At 33.1% G+C, this 19,891-nt stretch overlaps 1 long non-coding RNA gene across 1 annotated transcript in view; it reads right to left on the bottom strand.

The window, feature by feature from the left end:
* LOC149536361 (uncharacterized) overlaps nt 1-19,891 on the bottom strand; it is a 49,037-nt gene that overhangs the window by 11,602 nt on the left and 17,544 nt on the right. The window contains exon 2 of the long non-coding RNA XR_016357012.1: nt 11,635-11,733. This is a non-coding gene — a long non-coding RNA (uncharacterized LOC149536361). The remainder of the gene's footprint in view (nt 1-11,634; nt 11,734-19,891) is intronic.

Raw genomic sequence — 19,891 nt, 5'->3', positions numbered from 1 at the left:
GGGGCGATTTCAAAAGCTAGCAAAGGAGAGTGTTGAAAGGCCACGACCCATGCACATAGACTCTAGTGCATCCTCCTTGGGGGCAGCGTAAAAGAGGAGGTGGGACAACACACCCTCCCACTTCGGCGACATGACATGGGAGTGGTGGAGGCTAGAGTAAAATGGATGAGGGAAAAGTTAGTTTAGGTGGTTGGTTAGAGGTAGGTAGAGTTAGCGATTAGATTAATGTGTTTTATGTTACTTGGTTAGTAAGTGTTGGAGTTAGGATTTATTTAGTTGTTAATTGGGATATGTGTTAAAGTGTTAGAAGTTAGGATAGTTATGTTAGATGTTAAGTTATTTGTTTAGTATGTTTTATTAAGGGTAATTAAAGAGTATGAGTTGAGATTTTTAATTTTTGTTTAAATGTTAATTGTTAAGTGATAGGATATGATAAATGACAAATGTTAAGTTTAGCATTTATAAAGTTAAAATTTGATAGTTAGTTTTGGTTAGTAAGTTAATAAAGTAAAGTTAGAGATAGATTAGTTGTATATGTTTTATTTTGTGGGGGTTTAATTTGTATGTTTATTTTGGTTAGTATGTGCATAGGTTTTAAATTAAGTGTTAATTATATAATCATTAGATTTAGACATTATTTTAATGTTATTAGTTTTAGTTTTAATTTATGTTTACTAGAAGTGTTTTGGATTTTAATATATTTACATCAATAAGATTATGGTTTTAATTTTGTTTAGTGATGAATTATTATTTGATGTGTTGATTAGTTTAGTTATCTAGTTAACATTAATGCTAATGATTAGTTTAATGATAAATATTTAATGTTTTTAATTAGTTCTAAATAAGTTATGATTATATCTAGAATTAAGTATTAGTATATTATGATAGATTAACCTTTAAATGCAGAATTAGTTTTTCCTAAGGGTTGATCTAGTATAGTGATAAAAGGGATAGCATCATAATCGACTTAAGAACTTGGACTTGATGTCACAGCTCTGTAATTTGAACCTTATGTTTAATTGATCAACTCATTCAACCGGAACTAAGTGTTCTCATATTGTTAGGACTTTAGTGGTTCGAACCCGTATAGTATGTGGAGATGACAACTCTGCATCTTAATGATTTGTATTCGAAACTCACTTTAATCCTATGTCATCGTTCCATAGCCTAATTAGTGTAGCATGCATTTATATTGTGAATTAATTATCTTTATAAAAAAAATTCTGGGTGTTTTTTTGCCTTGTATTTTGGGCATGACTCCTTTGATAAGAGAACTTAAAGGTTGAGTATAATTTTGAAGTGGATGTGGAGAAGTAGAACAAGAGGGGTACTTTGATCTTGACAATGATTTTCGGATAGCATAGGAAAAGTATTTTTCTCATGATCTTCAGTAATCTTATTAGGGATGGTGGAAGGAATATCACGATCTTGCCTAGTAGAGAGGCATGATATGGGAGATGGAGGACTGTGTGGCTCTTGAGATTGAGGGATGACATATTGAGGGATATGAGAGGGGTCCTGATCTTGATCTTTAGATTTGTTAAAATCCTCTTGACATGGACCCACTTCTAAGGACAAGGTAGAATGTGGAGTTTGCATGACAAGCTCTTGAAGAGATAGTGAAGGTCTAGTTGGAGTGGGAATAATAGTAGCAACAAATGAAGGTTTTGGATCTTTAGTTTGAGTATTATAGGAAATGCTTGTAGCTAAGTCAAGATTAGCTTGGGCTTGTTTGAGGCAGCCCTTGAGGGTACACATAGTCAATAGAAAAAACATTAGGTGCTTTGTTTCGTGGAGGTATGTTGGAAGAAGTAGAAGTTGCAATTGAACCATTATTAGGCATGGTTTCATAAGGTTGATCAAGCTTGAGAGAAGCATCTTTGATAGATAAGTTCTTAAGTTTTTGAATTATGCCAACATCAAATAGATCTTGGATTTTATTTTTCAACTCCATGCAATGTGAAGTTTAATGTAGATTATGTCTATCATGGGCACAATAATTACTCATAAAGAAGACTCCAACCAACGTGACTTTAGGTAAAACAATGAGTTTCTTTTGAAGAAGTTCTTCCAAAGTGGATTCATAAGATCTTCCCAATGGGGTGAAATCACGCTTTGGTTTAGGTTTCAAAGTTTTTTCTTCAAAAATATTTCTAGATTTCTTGGGTGTTTACGAATTGTTTTGAGATGGCTTGGACTCATCTTTAGGAGATGGCTTTAAATAATCTCGCAAGGAGAATTTGTTCGATGATGTGTCATCTTTCTCCCTCATTCTTTGAAGTTGAGCCCTCATTGATTGGATTTGTTTCTTCATGTTCACAATAAGTATCTCTTCTTCCTCACTAGAAATGTTGGATTTAACGCATTTATTGTTAGCCATTGTGATGTCCTAGGTTTATGTGAACAACCAAACAAAAAGGTTTGATAGGTTTAGACTAAGACCATACTTAAAACGTCGTCTCAAAGTAGGTGTAAGTTATAGCAAGGGTGGTGTTTTCCAAGATACGAATAGTCGAAAGAGAGGCTAAAACAACCAAGAGATTGACTATCGTGTCAACAATGGATAACAACACAATAGAACAAGTATAATAGTGCAATAAAGAGAGTAGTTGAAATGCAGGTCACAAGTGTTCAATTGAGATAATTTAGTTTCAGATAGTTACAAATAGAGTTGTGTATGGAGTTTTGTTAACATAGACTAGTGAAGATTCAAGAAGCTAGTATAGTTATCATTTCAACCAATTTCCCATCAGATGTTTAACTCACCATTTCACTAGTTTTGACTTGTTTGATGTTTATGCAGATTTTGCACTTTGCATACTCAAGCACGCCAAACACATCAACAATCATATCAAGGCTTTCAACTAGGATATACAAAAATCAACTATAGGGTGTTCTCAATATACACAAGGTACGTGAGGCCCAAATCTGTAGATGAAAAACAATGTCACACAACGGAGAGGAGATGGTAACTCAAATCTCCACCTTCACTTCCCAAAGGTATAAAGTTTTTTGGGGCTTAGCCAAAAGTGACAAGATTATACTTCCAAGAGAGGTGTCTTTTGATTCACCTCACGATAATTACACTTCACCAGAACACGAGAGTTGAGGTTATCTCAAGGGGTGATCAAATCCCCAAGCAAGCCTCCTAAAAGTAAAACAAGTCCACTTATTTCTTGTGCACTCAAGATCACCCAAAGGCACAATAGGAGTGAATATGTAAGTGACCTTGAAGTTCAAAAGACACTTGTTCTTTTCTAATGAATCTTTAGATTTTGTAATCTACCCTTGAAGACACTCGTGTTTAGCACACAAAGTTCTTTCCAACGTACAACATTGTCAACATAAGAAATCAATAGGGAAAGGAGTCAATTACTTTATGCATTTAAGATTGAATGAGTATTTTTTTTAAGCACCAAACTTGAGTGTTAAAGATTCATTCTAATGAAAGGATGCAAATTTCCTTTAAGCATTCAAGATTGTGTTTTAGCATGCATTCCAATGAAAAATTTATATTTTAGTTCATGGCATTCAAGTTTTCTCAATTTATTAAGACACTGAAGATTGAATTTGATTGTTTTAAGTTTGAAGACATTCAAGAATGTGTTTGGAATATGAATTTAATTGCAACATTCATTCAAAGACAAATGATTAATCATTCAAGTTCATTCATTCCTAATTTTAAGTCCTCCCATGTCTCCTTCCTTGTCGCTTTCCACAAACCTGCGATAACTATTTTTTATTAAAACTCAAATATTTACATCATGAGTTAATTTTTGTTCTTATGAAAATACATTAAAAATTATTAAAAATAGAATTTGTATCAAACAAATCTAATTTTTTTTACTATGAGCTCCTAATAGTGTCCCAAACCTACAAGAAAAATTTCAGATTAAAATTCTATGATTTATGTCATAAATTAATTTTTTATTATGAAAAATCATGAAAACAATTATTAAAAATAGACATTTGATCAAACAAATCTGAAAATTTTACTAGAATCTCCTAAAACTGCCCAAAATCTTCAATTAAATTTCTAGATCAAAATTCCATACTTTGGGTGATAAATGATTTTTTTAATGAAAAAACATTAAAAATATATTTAATAATAAACTTTTGATCAAAAAATTCTAAAAATTTTATTGTAATCGCCAGCTATTATCCAAAACTTGTAAAAAACATTTCAGATCAAAATAAACTGATTTGTGGCATAAAATAATTTTTATATGAAAAATCTATAAAAAATTATATAAAATAGAGATTTTATCAGAAAAATCTGAAATGCTTTTTGTGATCTCTAGCTATTGCCATAACCTTCAATAAAAATTTCAAATCAAAATTCATTGATTTGGTCTACTTTTTATGATTTTCATGAAAAAAATAAAAAGATTATAAATATAGAATTTTGATTTTTTTTAAAAAAATTGATTTTTTTTTTTTAATAAGTTAGATATGTCAACACCAACCTACCATTAATTTTCATGAAGATTAAAATAAAATCCAAAAAAAAACCCTCCACAAAGACTATTAGGAAGGTGCACAATAGAAGGGAGGAGTTATTTTTTAGCAGTCCCAAAGTGTCTTCCAGATTTTGTTGATTGTTGAGTCTCTTCCTAAAGCATCTTCAAACCTCCACGAACAAGATATAAACAAAAACTAAATGCAAAACAAGAATGAGGCTTTCAAGCCCCACGGTGGATGCCAAAACTATGAGTGCTAATTATGGCCTATAAATTGACCACATTTCAACATGATCATTATATGAAGAATCATCCTAGAATGTTCATGAGATTGTTCATCTGAAATAATCCAACAAGTCGATATGTCACCTCCTAACTAGATTAATTTTGCTATTCACTCTCAAATTTGAGAAGCTAGCAACTAGACCTCTAGTATGAAGGATTTAAATATAAATGATATGCAAGATTAAGCTAAATGTATGCATTATTAAGCTAAGAATAAAATAAACAAATTACTGTAAATGAATGCATTTTTTATCTATATGAAAGAAAGCAAGTGAGAATAGTAAAACCATGAATGCAAGAAATTGAGTCAACAATTCTACATAAATTCAATACTTTTCCTATACATCCTCTGAAATGAGGAATTGAGTGTTTCTTAAATAGAATTCTAGAATTGATCAACGGTCAAGATCAAATTGAATGAACGGTCGAGATTGGAAATGAGATTCAGTTAGAATAGAAACTTCCCTATGCAAATGAAGTTAACTGATTCAATTCTAAGTGTAATGGAGAGTTAACTGTTTCAATTCATTTTCCAATTCCAATTCACTCAGAGTTTCCAATTCTTAGTTGAAGAGAGAATTTGGAGAGTATATTTGATTTAATAGAATTGAAGATGACCTCATAAATGAATAATCTTAATTAATTGAATAATTAAACTCTATAATTAGAATGAGGATATCTTTAATTAAATCAAATACATTTAGTTCCTTAATGTATATTAGCCAAAGGGGTAAATTTAATTTAATTAAAGTTCCATGACTCACAATTAAATTAAATTGATTTATAGGTTTACCTTTGCTAATTTAATTAGACTTAGGAATTAAATAAAGTATGTAATTAGTGCAGATTAGAGATTTTCTACATTTGACACTTAGGTCAAGCAAAGGTTGTCGAAATCAAAATTGCCTAGTACTATACGACTTAAGATTGATTAATAGATCAAAATTAGTTTAGCATGGTACTGTGCCAATTTTGGGGTATTACAGGTGGCAACGGGTCGTGTGGAATGGAAACATTGTATGAGTGTCAAGGATTGTCATACATATGTGGAAAGGGTGAGAAACCTAGTTGTACGAGCAATATTTCCACGAAGAAAGTCATATGGTGAAAGTATTGTGGGGTGTGGGTGTTGCATGGTGGAATTGCCCATCGGTAAATTACAGTGGTATCAGAGCTAGTAATCTTGCCAGCCTTTTGAGTGGTGAATGTGGAATGAGTTCATTGTGTGCACCAAAGGGAGATATTGTTTTGTGGACAAAATGGGGGAGCTTAACACTAAAATCACGATATTGCTAAGGGAGCTAACAAGAAGCCAAGCTCAACTCAATGAAGCCATGGCTAGGGGAAAACAATGAAAACCCATCGAAGAGATGGGCATGGCAATAATTTGATAACTGAAAGTTCAAACACAACATTCACTTTTTTTCATTGATGTCAACATTTTCCCAAAGAACAAAAGCACCTTGTAGAGAGTGAGAGCTCACTTTCTTGGAGATGCAAGAGTAGCTAAGACAAGATTGGAGGAATGAAAATAGAAATGAGACATTTTGACAATAGGAGCCATGGCGATTAGAACATTAACATTAAAAGGAGGATTGGCAAGCTAAATTTATCATCCTTTGATGGGTGTCAGAGAACATTAGCATGACCTTGAGTATAGAAAGACAATACCTACTTCCATCTCAACTTGATGCCCAAATTTGAGGTAATAAAATTTGCAACACTTTACCTGGGAGGAGTCTCTTACAAATTGTGGTACCACAAGATGGTCCCCTTCGATCATGATTGAGTCACTTCATATGTAGATTTCATAGAGAAACTCATAGACTACTTTGACGAGAAGGATTCAAAGCTAAAATTCAAGGAGTTGGCACAACTAAAGAAGTCCACACCAGTTGACAATTGCATTTCAAAATTTTAGAGGTTGTCAGTGTTGGGTACTAACAAGTCTGAGAGAAGACTTGTGGTGTTGTTTATGGATGGTTTGATGGAACCCCTCAAGCATTGGGTTTAAGGTTTCAATCCAAACATGCTCATAGAGACATATGAGAAGACAAGTAACATGGCTACCTCCAAGGAGCGATTTCAAAAGAAGCCTTCGATAGATGAAGCCACTTGTCAAGAATTTCGAAGAAGGAAATTTTGTTTCATTTGCAAGGATCCTTGGGAATCAGATCACCATTGTCTTGGCAAGGGGAAAGTTTACTATATTGAGGTGGTACCTGATGATGAGGAAGAAGTATGCAAAGCACAAGAGGAAGAGACTAATCATGCAAAGAGGATCCCACACTTGTGCAAAGGGGATGTTCCATTTCTACACTTTTGGCAACTTTTAGATATAGCATATTTCAGGTACATGGCATACTTCGAGGGGAGCAAGTCACATACATGCTTGATAATAGGGCCACACTCAATTTCATCAATTGATCACTTGTCACTAAACAAGTTTTGTAGATGGTGGAGCATGACGGATTTGAGATCAAGTTGGCAAGAGGAACTTTACTACCCTACACTCGTGTGATTCCATAGCTGAGCATTACCACCATGAATTACACAATTAACAAATGATTTCTTTGTAATAGCATTCGATGATATAGATGTTATATTAGCCATTCAATGGATGGAGACCCTCAACTAGTACACAAAGTTTCAAGATGGGGTTTTCATTTGAGGTGGATGGAAAGGTGGTGCTAAGAGGCATATCCAATAGAGGTCGAAGAAAGATTTCAATTAAAAGGATAGAGACATTTTTTTAGACAAGATTTAAGCACTGAAGATGTGCTAGGGAAGAAGAATATGGTGACCAATGCTTTACTCGAGATACTTGCATGTGCTCCTTTTTTCATATTTTAAAGGATTCGAGGTCTCATTCATGTTTGATTACTCCAATAACACCTTTGCATATCAATTGATGGGTGGTCAAATACAAATGACATGGACAAAGAGGTTGATGATCTCATCTGCTACAATGACAATTTTTAATTGGTACTTGAATCAAAACTTAAGAAAATGATCGTAGGAAGATTCATGATCCACCCCTAGTAGAATACCTAGGATTGAATTTGTGATTGCTTGAGGGAAAGTAATCTCTCATAGGGGAGGACTGTAATGTCCCTGAAATTAATAAATGACTCAATTAAATTAATTGATTAAGTGGTCTCACATTTAATAATAATATCTTATAGACCCTTCTAATTAATTAATTTAATTATAAAATGAAAAGTAATAAACTATTGTCGGCCTGCTTGTAACCCTTTGGGAAACTTCTCGTAGTTATAAGATCGTTTTAGCATTATAGGAAGGCATCACATAGTTATCTTTTCTTGTGTATTTGTGATTCCAATTGGAATTGAGTTCTTGTTGCAGTTTCAGAGGCACAAGGGCCTCCCTAGATTGTAATTGAAGTTCCAATGGTTAGCAACCACCTTAATCTCCCATTGGATATTGTTTAAGAGATTTCACTTGTGTGTGATTGTTCAACTTTGTGAAGTTTTCACTTGAAGACAAATTCAATGTAATATGAGATATATAACCTAAAAATACAAATTTTGTGTTCTTCGCAATTCTTTCTGGCTAAGTTGGCTAAGTTGTAGAAAAAATAGGATGCAGGGAAACAAAACTCAATAGCAATAAAAGTAAAAGTAAAGAGCAAAGGGAATGTAGCCCCCGCCCCCAAATGTTATAGTAGAAGACCACCCTTTCTTTAGTACCACAATGAACATTAACATTGAATCTGTCCCCCTTGCACACAAAAGAAAGCAACCACTAGAAACTGCTTCAAAATAAGAGCTGGGAAATTGCTAACATTAAGATGGTAAGATGCCTGTATGCAAATGGGTTGCCCCTAAATGTTGTCCGCTCTCCATTTTCGAAGGACATGTTGAGGGGTGCAAATGAAGCTCCAAGACAGTATTGTGGCCCCAGGTATGAGAAAGTGTGCACCACCTTGTTGGATGAAGAGGTCAAATGGATTGAAGATCAATTGAAGCCCATAAGGGACTTATGGGTTGAGACAGGAGTGACAATTGGTTTAGATGGGTGGAAGGATTCTAGGAACCATCCCTTGATCAATGTCCTTGTGGTGTCTCCTAAAGGGGCAATGTTTCTGAAAGCTATGGATTGTGAGGGCAAAGTAAAAGATGGGCCATTTATTATTGATATCCTAATTGAGACTATTGAACAAGTGGGTGCAAGAAACATTCTCCAAGTCATAATGGACAACACAAAGAATTGTAGAGCAGTTGGTTTGTAGGTTGAATCATGATATCAACATATATTTTGGACACCTTGTGCAGTCCATTCACTCAATCTTATGCTACAAAAGATTGGGAACTAAATTGAGTGGATCAAAGCAATGTATGAAGAGGCTAAGAACATCCAAATGTTTGTCACAAACCACCACATGACTCAATCCTTCTTGAGAAACCACTCAAAATTGGAGCTATTGAAGGTAAATGAACTTGAACTCAAGTTAGTAATTCAATTTTTTTATATTTGACAATTTCTAATTTTTCATATTTTACTTGTACAATGTATATACATTTCTAAAATATGTATATAATAGTTTTTTATTTTTACTCTAATTTATGTCACAGGTTGCTGAGACCCATTTTGCATTCCATATAATCATCTTAAGGAGACTTGTGCAAGTGAAAGATGCACTTCAAGGTATGGTAATCAACAAAAATTGGGGTGTATAGAAGCAAAAGAACACTGAAAGGGGAAACAAAATAAAGGATAGGTTATTTGTTGAGTCATTATGGGAACGTGTGGAATATCTCCTTAAGATCACTGAGCCCATTATGAGCATGCTAAGGTACACTGACATGCATAGGCCTTTCCTTGGAGAGATCTATGATGGCATAAACTCAATGGTTTAGAAGATCAAGCAAGTTATAAATGAGAAGGAGCAAGATCCACAAGAGACATTTTTCAAACAAGTGCAAAAAATTATTTTTGACAGATGGAACCAAATGACCACTCCATTACATTTGCTTTCTTATGCCTTGACCCCCAAATACTATAGCTCAAAATATTGTAGTCTACCAGGAAGATTGCCGCCATATAGAGATATAGAGGTGTTTGACGAGTCCCAGGCAATATTTAGAAGAACATTTCCTGATGATGACATGAGAGATGTAATCATAGATGAATTCATAGAGTTTGTCAATGCTAGAGGTCTAAGTAACAATGCTCTTCGTCATTGGTTCAAGAAGGATTCTCATTGTTGGTGGTACCTCTATGGCCAAAGATTCCAAACATTGCAGCCTCTTGCAGTCAAAGTTATAGCACAAGTAAGTTTTATTTTAAAAACATCAGCTCACTTTATCTTCAAAAGACTCATGACTAGAAAGCAATTTAATTTTTTTATAAGATTGAATTAATTCTTTTTTAATTGCTTACCCTATGTTATCTTCATAGGTTGCTAGTTCTTCTACATCAAAAAAAAAATGGAGCACCTATTCTTTCATCCACTTGGTGAAGCACAATAGGTTGCAATAAAAAAAAGCGAGAACCTGGTATTTGTGCATAACAACTTGCACCTTCTTTTGCACAAGAGTCAAGAATACAAAGAAAGGGAGATAAAGAAGTGGGACTTAGGTGTAGCGATTGCGGATTTGGATGCTTCCACTGCTCGGCTTACAATTGATCATATTGATGACTTTGATGTCAATACTATTGTTGATTCTACTACTGATCCCATTGGCATTAGCGCAAGTAATACCAGAGAAGAAGAAGATGAATATGAAGAAGAAGATGAAGATTGAAGAACTTAGAACTAAGAATATGAATAGATTTTCATTCCATTAATTAAATAATGAACATGAAACAATGATACTTGAACTTAATATTTTAAATGTTTTGAATCTTTGATGTTGAAGTTGATTGAACTATGTTAGTACATGATGGTATGATCACTATGATTACAAGTTCAACTGTGTATGGTGTTTCAAAGTTTTTGTTGTTTAAATTTGTTTATGCTACTATGCTACTTTATATATATATATATATATATATATAACATGTTTTTTTACTAACGAACCCAAACCCCTTCACAAAATTTTGACGAACTTGTAAACTGGTTCTCAAAATTTGAACTTGGAACCGAACTCGAACTAACAACTTAGCTTTCTGGTTGTTGGTGAGTGCCCTGTGTTAGAATTTATTTGTCAATGATACATTTTGCATCTATAGTAGACTCATATCAATTGAAGGCATCGAATGGTGTCGAGTGCCAAAGAAAGACAAAAAGGTGTCAAGTGTCGAAGGCTAGGCAATGAAGTTGAAGAGTGACAAGTATTGAAGGGTGTCGAGTGTTGAAGGCAGCCAAAAGAGACATTAGTAGCAAAGGGTGATAGTGTGGAGTGGCAACACAGTATGGGTGGGCTATGTGCACTATATGGGTGTCAAGAAGTGGCATACACGTGCAGAGAGGGTAACAACTTAGTCGTATGGACCGTAATTGCTTCAGAGACATCACAAGGAAGGTTGTATGGTGAAAGTAGCCATACAGTGGAATTGCTCATCAATACATTACACAGCCTCATCTATAACGCTTAAATAGCATGACTTAACCAAAGAAATTAATTAAGAAAAAGAAAAGATTAGTGCTACCATATCTTTTCTTACAAAACACAAGTTAAGATGTGGAACTTATGGGGGAAAATTGTGTATTAGATGAAAAGTCTTCTCCCCAGTTATTTCCCACAAGATTAATATCACTAATATGGATTGTGAAAGTGTAATGCTCCTAACATACTCCTTTACTGGGAAGAGAAACTAATGTACATATTATCTAAAATAACAGGCAATCTGCATATAATTGCAATCCTTTCAAATTTTCAACTAAAAGGTTCTCCATCTATCTCGATAGCATACCAATCCTTACCTCTTAAACAACAAAAAGAAACTTGAAAGTCAAGATGTAAAGCCTGTAACTCAAGGAGTAGTATTGTTGCTCTTACTCCTGCTGAGATCTAGGTGATGTCTGTACAGACAAAAATAAGAAAAAGTAAATTATCATTATCATTCCACTAAGAGAAAAATGCAACATACAGACACATTAATACTTCACTAAAATAGACAGCTAGGTTACAAATGTTGATCACATATTAAAAATTCAAGAATCTCCCTGAAAATAGAAAATGTAATTAGTTCCTTGATAATCCTCCTGCATAAAGTAAAATTGCAAGTAGTTCCCAGCAATACAGACTCCAGTCCGAAATAGAAGATACAAATAATTATGTTGAAATAAACTAAATGTGCTTGAAAGTTTGTACAGCCTTTAACAATAAACCATTTTGTGCATATCTTAAAATCATGGCACTACATGGCACCACATTTGTCTGAGAGATTCTGTCAAACTGTTCACTGTCTCATTGTTGCTATCAAACTGATTTTTTTAATTACGAACTCCAGGCTTTTAATTTCTTCACTCTAAGTTTATTTGATTATTTTCTCCAGATCTTCTGTACAAAATGGCAAATGCAGATGGATTTAATACTAATACATAATAACAAGAAAATGCATTGTCATCTTAAGTTATTGTTATAATTTAATCTTTATAACTATCTGTGTTGTTCATGTCTGAATCAATGGATCACGATATAAATAGTATGCATCATTTTATATTTCTTAGTTCTTGAAGCTATTTTAGCTGTAAATATGTTGACATTATTAATCAAATTATAATACTTCTACTGGATTATTGCCTACTACAATGTGTTGATTGAGCCTTTGTAAGATCTAAGTGGATAGATGTCAATATTTAGTTTCAACCTTGCAGACAATGTGACCAATTTAATTGCATCAATAAAAGTTTAAGAAGATTGAACCTCATTTATTTTGACTTAATGTAAATAATAAATTTTCATTGTACGCATTAGACTTGCTAAATCACAAAAAATAACTAGTAAAGTGACTGGCACATTGATATGTTGTAACTTGCTAAGCGTGTTGTAACTAGACTAGCAATTACACGCTCTAATACTCATCTTTCCTGAAGTATCATCCGACAAGTTGTAGATATCCTTAATATTGTCTAATTGTTAAAACCTATAAGGATTTGTATTAACAAAATTTTGTTGACCTGATCTTTGAAGTCTATTATGATCCTCTTGAGCATCCCCGGAAGAGGAATATTTGAGCAAGATTAACCAAATTGGTAAATAATGCCTCAAGGCATAATTTCATACCAAGTTTTCATTTTTTCTAAATTGGATTTGGACGGGAGTTGCTAGGATGAAGCAAGTCATGTTGCACAAACAATATGGGAATATGCTTAATGTGCCTTTTGTTTATGAAAGGTAATTGAGAACAAATCCATTTTTTAATATTTTGTGGCTGATTAATTAATTTTCCTTTTGTGTTTACTAAAATGTCACGTTTTACCTGTAGTGTGATGCAACAACTGGTCATGCATTATATACTTATGAAGGCCTAAAAGTCAAAGCATCAATGTATTCGGTACAACTAAAGCAAGGAAAATTAATAGACTTAATAATAATTTGTTTTAGCCTCTAGATGGATAATTCTTTGCTTTTCAATAACAGGTTTAATCAGATAACACTTTTCCCTGTTGTACAATTGTATGCAAGAATAGCACTAAACAAAACAATTTCTTGCAACATCCATTCTTGAATTATTTTTTACGATGCCTAATCTATAGCTTTCTACTTCATGTCTTTTGCCTAACATGTTTCTATTATGCAATGTAGATTTTTTTTGCAATGTAAAGTCCAATGACCTGTAATATCCCTATCCAAATCTGATTGAAACTTGCTTTATTTTCTTTTAGAAATTTTGTCAAACACTTGTACAACAGAGGGATATATGACTGATTTTATTTTCAGTTTGTTTTCAGAGTAAGAAAGATGACTTCTAATATCATAGGATGACTGAAAAAATGACTTCTCTTCCACTTAGTCTACACCTAACATGAAATGAAACTCTTTTTTTTTTTTTTCTTGATGCAATATATGACATCTATTCAATGCAAATTAACACTCACAGCCAAGTGACATTATGTCAAACAGTTGGCATGCAAATTAACATTATATTTCAAACTTCAAAATTGATATTTGGCTGATATAAAAAATTTGATATAAAATCAGGTTACAATGCCTTCAACAATCTATCTAGACTGTCCATACAGAACCATGTAGATGTATTTTCAGATAATGCACAAACATGAAGATAAAATGAAGGGAACCTGAATTTGGTAGGCAGTTTTAAAACTGATCAAAATCTGTCATGCACTGTAGCAGTATTGTTCACAGCATTGTAGCAATACTATTCACGACCATTGTAGCAATAACACTATTCACGATTCTTATAGCGATGACACTATTCACGATTCCTGTAGCGATGTCACTAATTTCTGTAGCGATGGCACTGTAGTAGATGGGTATAAACTTCCTAATATGCCTCCAAATTAGCTGCTTAACTTATTCCAAAGTGCAAATAAAATGAGGGCATTGAATGACCCTTAAATCTGAAGTGTATCTTCTTCATGAATTGCTACAAAAACTCAATAAGCTTCAATGAGATGACTGAAATACCACCTCCAGCAAATGCAACAATATCAGCTGATAGTTTCACAGCCTCAAAGTTGCCAATCAAAGAGAATTATCATTCTCAATGACTGAAATGTCCTATAGAAACCCTTAGCTCCACAAGTGCACAAGCAAATGTCAATATCAAACCTACAATGAGGCTCTCTCTTCTATTTATTCTATTCCTTCACCCCTTCTAGAAGAACATAAAATATTATTTTATTGCACTTTTCTAAAAGCTTCCTCCTTTCCAACAATAATTAGTTGTGCTTCTAGAAGATTCCCTTTTCAATAATATAATATTATTTTAGTGATTTATGATTTAATATTTATTTTAGTCACTTTTTAATTAAATTAATTAAATATAAAGTCACCTTTTAATTTTTAAATTATTTAATGACTTTATAAGAAATTAATTTAATTATTTCACCTTATTTCTCCACTTAGCCTTCAAAGAATGAAAGACTAAGAACTCCATTGAGAGGCTAAAAAGATGGGGACATTACATGACCTAAGTTGTTGAAACTTGTCAACTTTGCTTAATCAATCTAGAAACTGCTTATATGCTGACTAGCTTGATGTAAACAACTTCTTCGCTAGAGGAGTGTTAAAGTTAGGCCGAGGTAATAAATAAAAACAACAATAAAAAGGAAGAATTAAATAGGTAAAAATGACACAAAAATTTATAATTATCCTGGGAAAACCCTTCTACTTGAAGGGTAAAAACCAAGCCACACCATGAAAATATCCCTTTTATTGATAGTTATTTGAATACAATTCTTAATACTTGATATAATATATACAAAGAATAGAGAGACTCTTCATCAAACAATTGAAGGTCTTCAATTTCCAAATATATAACTCTTCATATTTCCATATGCATGCCTCTTTGCATGACACATGTTTCTAAATATAATATTATCACAAATTTCTTCTTCAGCTGAAGATGACCATAACTGTGACAATTCTATTTCATAAAATCAAAGATAAAGATTTCTATCACAGCTACAATTTTCCACACTGCCTCTTAGCAAGAGAGAGATCTTTAGTATGATAGGCACTCATAGTTGCAACCAAAAATGTTAATCACATAAAACATGTTATCTCAGCATAACATAATTCATCAGAGCAGCATAAAATTATCATCATGGTGTCACACACATGACATCCATCATTCCTACTCGTAGAGGGTAGTCCATCGTAACTACTCGCAGACGATGGAATGAGAGATTTCACCTCAGACTTCTCCCAGAGAAGAATGCATTTCCACCATGCCTACTTGCAAAGGGTGGCCCATCATACCTACTCACATAGGGTAAATGAGGGCTTTCATCTTAAACTTCTCCCAGAGAAGAATGCATTTCCACCATCCCTACTTTCAAAGGTTGGTCCACCATACCTACTCACAAAGGGTGGAACAAGGGCTTTCACCTCAAACTTCTCCCAAAGAAGAATGCATTTCCAAGGGATTGCACCTCAAACTTCTCTCACAGAGAAGAAATCATCACCAGCATGGAAAATAATGGCAGAGATTATCCCTCAACAAAGACTCCTTGTCAGTAGATCACCATAAGATAGCTGATTTCAATATGACTAAATAGTTACGCTGCCACATAAACTTGCAGGGAATTAGACATATCCCTCTATCACATAACCTCCCTCTTCAACTAAGAATACGTTCTCTGAATATCACTTTTTGTATCATCAGTTCCATGAATGTATGCAGTGCACTCATTTGCATATAATCTCTCATCGTCCCAATACTTCTTATCCTTCAATCCTGAGAAGTTAGTAACTCATAATTATCAATGTTAAAAGCAATCACTATTTATAATCATATTTAAGAGATATAATCATAAATACTTATCTCTTTGTGGTCTAATCTCAATATAGACACGAAAGAGATTATGCATTTTGCCTCTACAGCCAATGCAATGCTCATGGCATCAATATAGAAATTACTAACAAAAGTCCAATATCAATGCCATACATGAATAATGCATGATAAATAATACTTATCTTTTTCTCTCTCAAAAAAGTTCCCGAACTTGATGTTGGTGCAGATTTTTCCAATGTTGGACTAAAGACCACATGGTAATAGGATAAATTTCAAAAAAGACGATAGAATGCCCATCATCATATATAGAGCTAAGTCAGAATACACACACAAACACAACTATATATATATATATATATATATATATATATATATATATATATATATATATATATAATAATGTAATGACACTAACAAAGGTCTTCGTTGAATAAAACACGCCAAATATATAACCTACAAATACGAACAATACCAAATTAAAAAACGTTTGATCTTCACAACATAGATATTACCAATCGACAATCTTGAGAAACTCTTATGTTCTTGATGGTAACACCCACACACTTAGAAACCTGGTATTATAGTAGATGGAAGCCAAATTTGATGAAACTAATACAAAACTTAACATATAGAGGTTTATGTTAAGTTTCAATAAGAGTCGAATAATCTCCATATAGAACCTTATAATAAAAATGAGTTATTATGAAATAGACTACCCATTAGAATATCTTCTAGTTTACTATGAAATGGACTCTAACTATCCAAACAAGTTCCAAGAAATCCCAATATCAACCATCAAGCAGTTTTGTGAAAAGAATTAATATCATAAACATGTATGTTACCATACTTTAGCTATTGTCAGTTTCTCAACCAGTGAAATCTAAAGCATTTTAGAGATTACTTGACATATCCATGTTCTAATAATTTACAAAAATCTCAAATAATGATCAAGAAAGAAGTTGAGTATTATACTTCTAGTGAATACAATAAAGTTAAAAATTGCAAACGCTAATTCAAAACAATCAACATTAATCCCTATACAATGCCTATCACAAAGTAAAGCATTTGTCATAATGCAAATAGGCTTTAACCTCACAAGAAATAAACCTAAACATTTCTTTAAAAAAAAAACCTATAAAACTATGGCTTGTGCAATGCACAAACACTTCTCGTTGTGTGAATTTAGCTTAATTTCTACTTAACAACTATTGGAGCAACTATTAAGGGCTAGAATCACTTACCTGCCAACAAAAATTAGTGGATAAGGATTGGGAAGCTTTATCATGACGAGCCAATGATTATAATCAGTTCCTTCAAAATTCGTGCTTCGTTTCTTTCCATTAGGACCAATAGTAGTAGATGAATTGCTTTCATTTAGCGATCCGAAGTCCAAATTACTAAAGAAACAAGAACCTTGGAAATGAGATGGTGGCATAGACGATCGATTAAAAAATGTAGAACCTTATATGTTTTCTATTAAAGCAAGTTTAGAGGCTCATGACGAACTCATAAAATAAATTTGACGAAGTCAAAAGAGAAATCTACCATGGAATATGAGGCGATAATCGTTATCAACGCCACTTCCCTTTCAATAGCTAGTAGAACCATTGATTGCCTGGAAATAATTAATGACACTTTAGATAGCCATGACCTAACTATTTCACCTTCCATGTGTTAATCACAATGCCAGGTAATCACAAGCTCTGAAATTCTATTTAATAAGAAAAATTGGCACACTAACATACGAAAAGAGCTGAAGCATAATTAATTGAAGCCAATATAAGATTCCAACAAGTGCAAAAAAGAAAAATGGTAGAAATAAAATATTAAAGCAACTCATGAAAGGAAATATAATAGAACATCTTGACCACAGTATGGAATGGTAACAACATGAAAGAGACATGGCTTGAACTAGTCACAAAGCAACTCAAACATAATGACGTGAAATGAGAAACATACAATGTTAGGTAACAGCAAAAAAACTAGAGGAATGATAAACCTCTTCTCAATAAGAAAATAAGAACCAAAGAGAAGAACAATACCATCTACGCAGATCCATAACAAAATAGAGAAACAAAACTCATCTTTACAGATATATTTCACAACAAGTTACCACAGGTGAATGAACTCTCTCATAACTATAAAACATTAACACTTCCAGATAGCCTAGAACACTTAATGAGATTCGCAACTGATATATGAGCTAGAGAGAAAAGACTTCCCTAGAAGTTTCTATCTAAACTAGGCTCTAATACCATGTTAAAGTTACGCCCAAGTAATAAAGAAAAACAACAATAAAAGGGAAGAATAAATCAAGTACAAATGACACAATTATCCTGGGAAAACCCTTCCATGTGAAGGAAAAAACCCAGCCACACCATGGAAATATCACTTTTATTGATAATAAATGTTCGAATACAATGCTTGATGCTTGATAAAATATATATAAAGAATAGAGAGACTCTTCATTACAGAACTGAAGGTCTCTTCGGTTTTCGAATATAAAGCTATTCATATTTCCATACACATGCCTCTTCACATGGCACATGTTTCTACATATAATATTATCACAAATGTCTTCTTCAGCTGAAGATGACCATAATGGTCATAACGGTCATAATTCTATTTCATAAAATAAGAAATAAAGATCTCTATCACAGCTAAAATCGTCAACATGGAGCTTGTGAATTTTATTGCTCAACTTGGCAACTTTTTATATGCAGGAAAAATTGACATAAAGGACTGCCATATTCAGTATAATGTCTTCTATTTAAGCCATTCTAAATAATTAAAATGTGTTTTTTGTGATTTACTTATTTCCGAAGTGACTTCCGTATTATGTGTGGTTAGCCTATTACTTATTATCCATTCCCATAAGCTAATCCGGTTGGATAGAAAATGTTTTGTTGTTGTTTGATATATTTTTATATTTTTAGCCTATGGAGAAATAAGGGAAAATAGTATTATTTTGTTGGCCAAGGAGAAATAAATAATATTACTTTGAGCTCCTAAAGCATTATTATTAAATAAAGTCACTTTTTGTTATTAAATGATATTATAAAAAATAAAGTGCCTTGAAATATTAAATAATTAAATGAACACTTTATGTAATGTCCCTTGTATCTTTCGAGTTTCCTAGCTTATGAAGCCGCACGTATGTTAGTGTTCTGATCAAGGTATTTATAACAAATAAGATTATATTACTAAGACTTATGTGCAAGGAAAAATGCTAACTAGTTCCTTCCTTAAGGAGAGGTGGTGATCAGATGTTTAGTTCCTAGGGGAGTACCTCTTGGGGCTCTATTTGTCATGCACGACTTAGAATAGCATCTCTACTAAACACCATCTTTTCACCATATTTCCTCCCATTAAGGCCTTATGGATAATCACATTGATATATCCATCCTCCTTAGGAGAGATCCTACTCATCCTAAGCCTTGTGAATAACCATATAGATTTATTCATCCTTATATATGATTCGGCTTTTCTGAATTACTGACCTTCAGCGATGTTCGATCTCTGCCTTTAATAGGAATGGCTTTTCCATCTTGGATGTATTCTTGCTTCCTCTCAAGGGTCCTGTAACGAATTAATTCATTCTTACTTTAATGGATAATTTCCTGTGTTGGTGTTATTTTGACCTTATTTATTTACTTCTGATGATTCCTTAGCTTTGGTTATTTACACAGTCGGAGGCCCTTGGATATTTATGTTGATTGATGGAATTATCACAATTTCCCTCTCTTAATTTATTT

The sequence above is a fragment of the Cupressus sempervirens genome, chromosome 10 (assembly GCF_028749045.1).
Source record: "Cupressus sempervirens isolate cs-2001-9-10 chromosome 10, ASM2874904v1, whole genome shotgun sequence".
Classification (NCBI taxonomy): Eukaryota; Viridiplantae; Streptophyta; class Pinopsida; order Cupressales; family Cupressaceae; genus Cupressus; species Cupressus sempervirens.
This window is presented reverse-complemented; position numbering and strand designations above follow the sequence as displayed.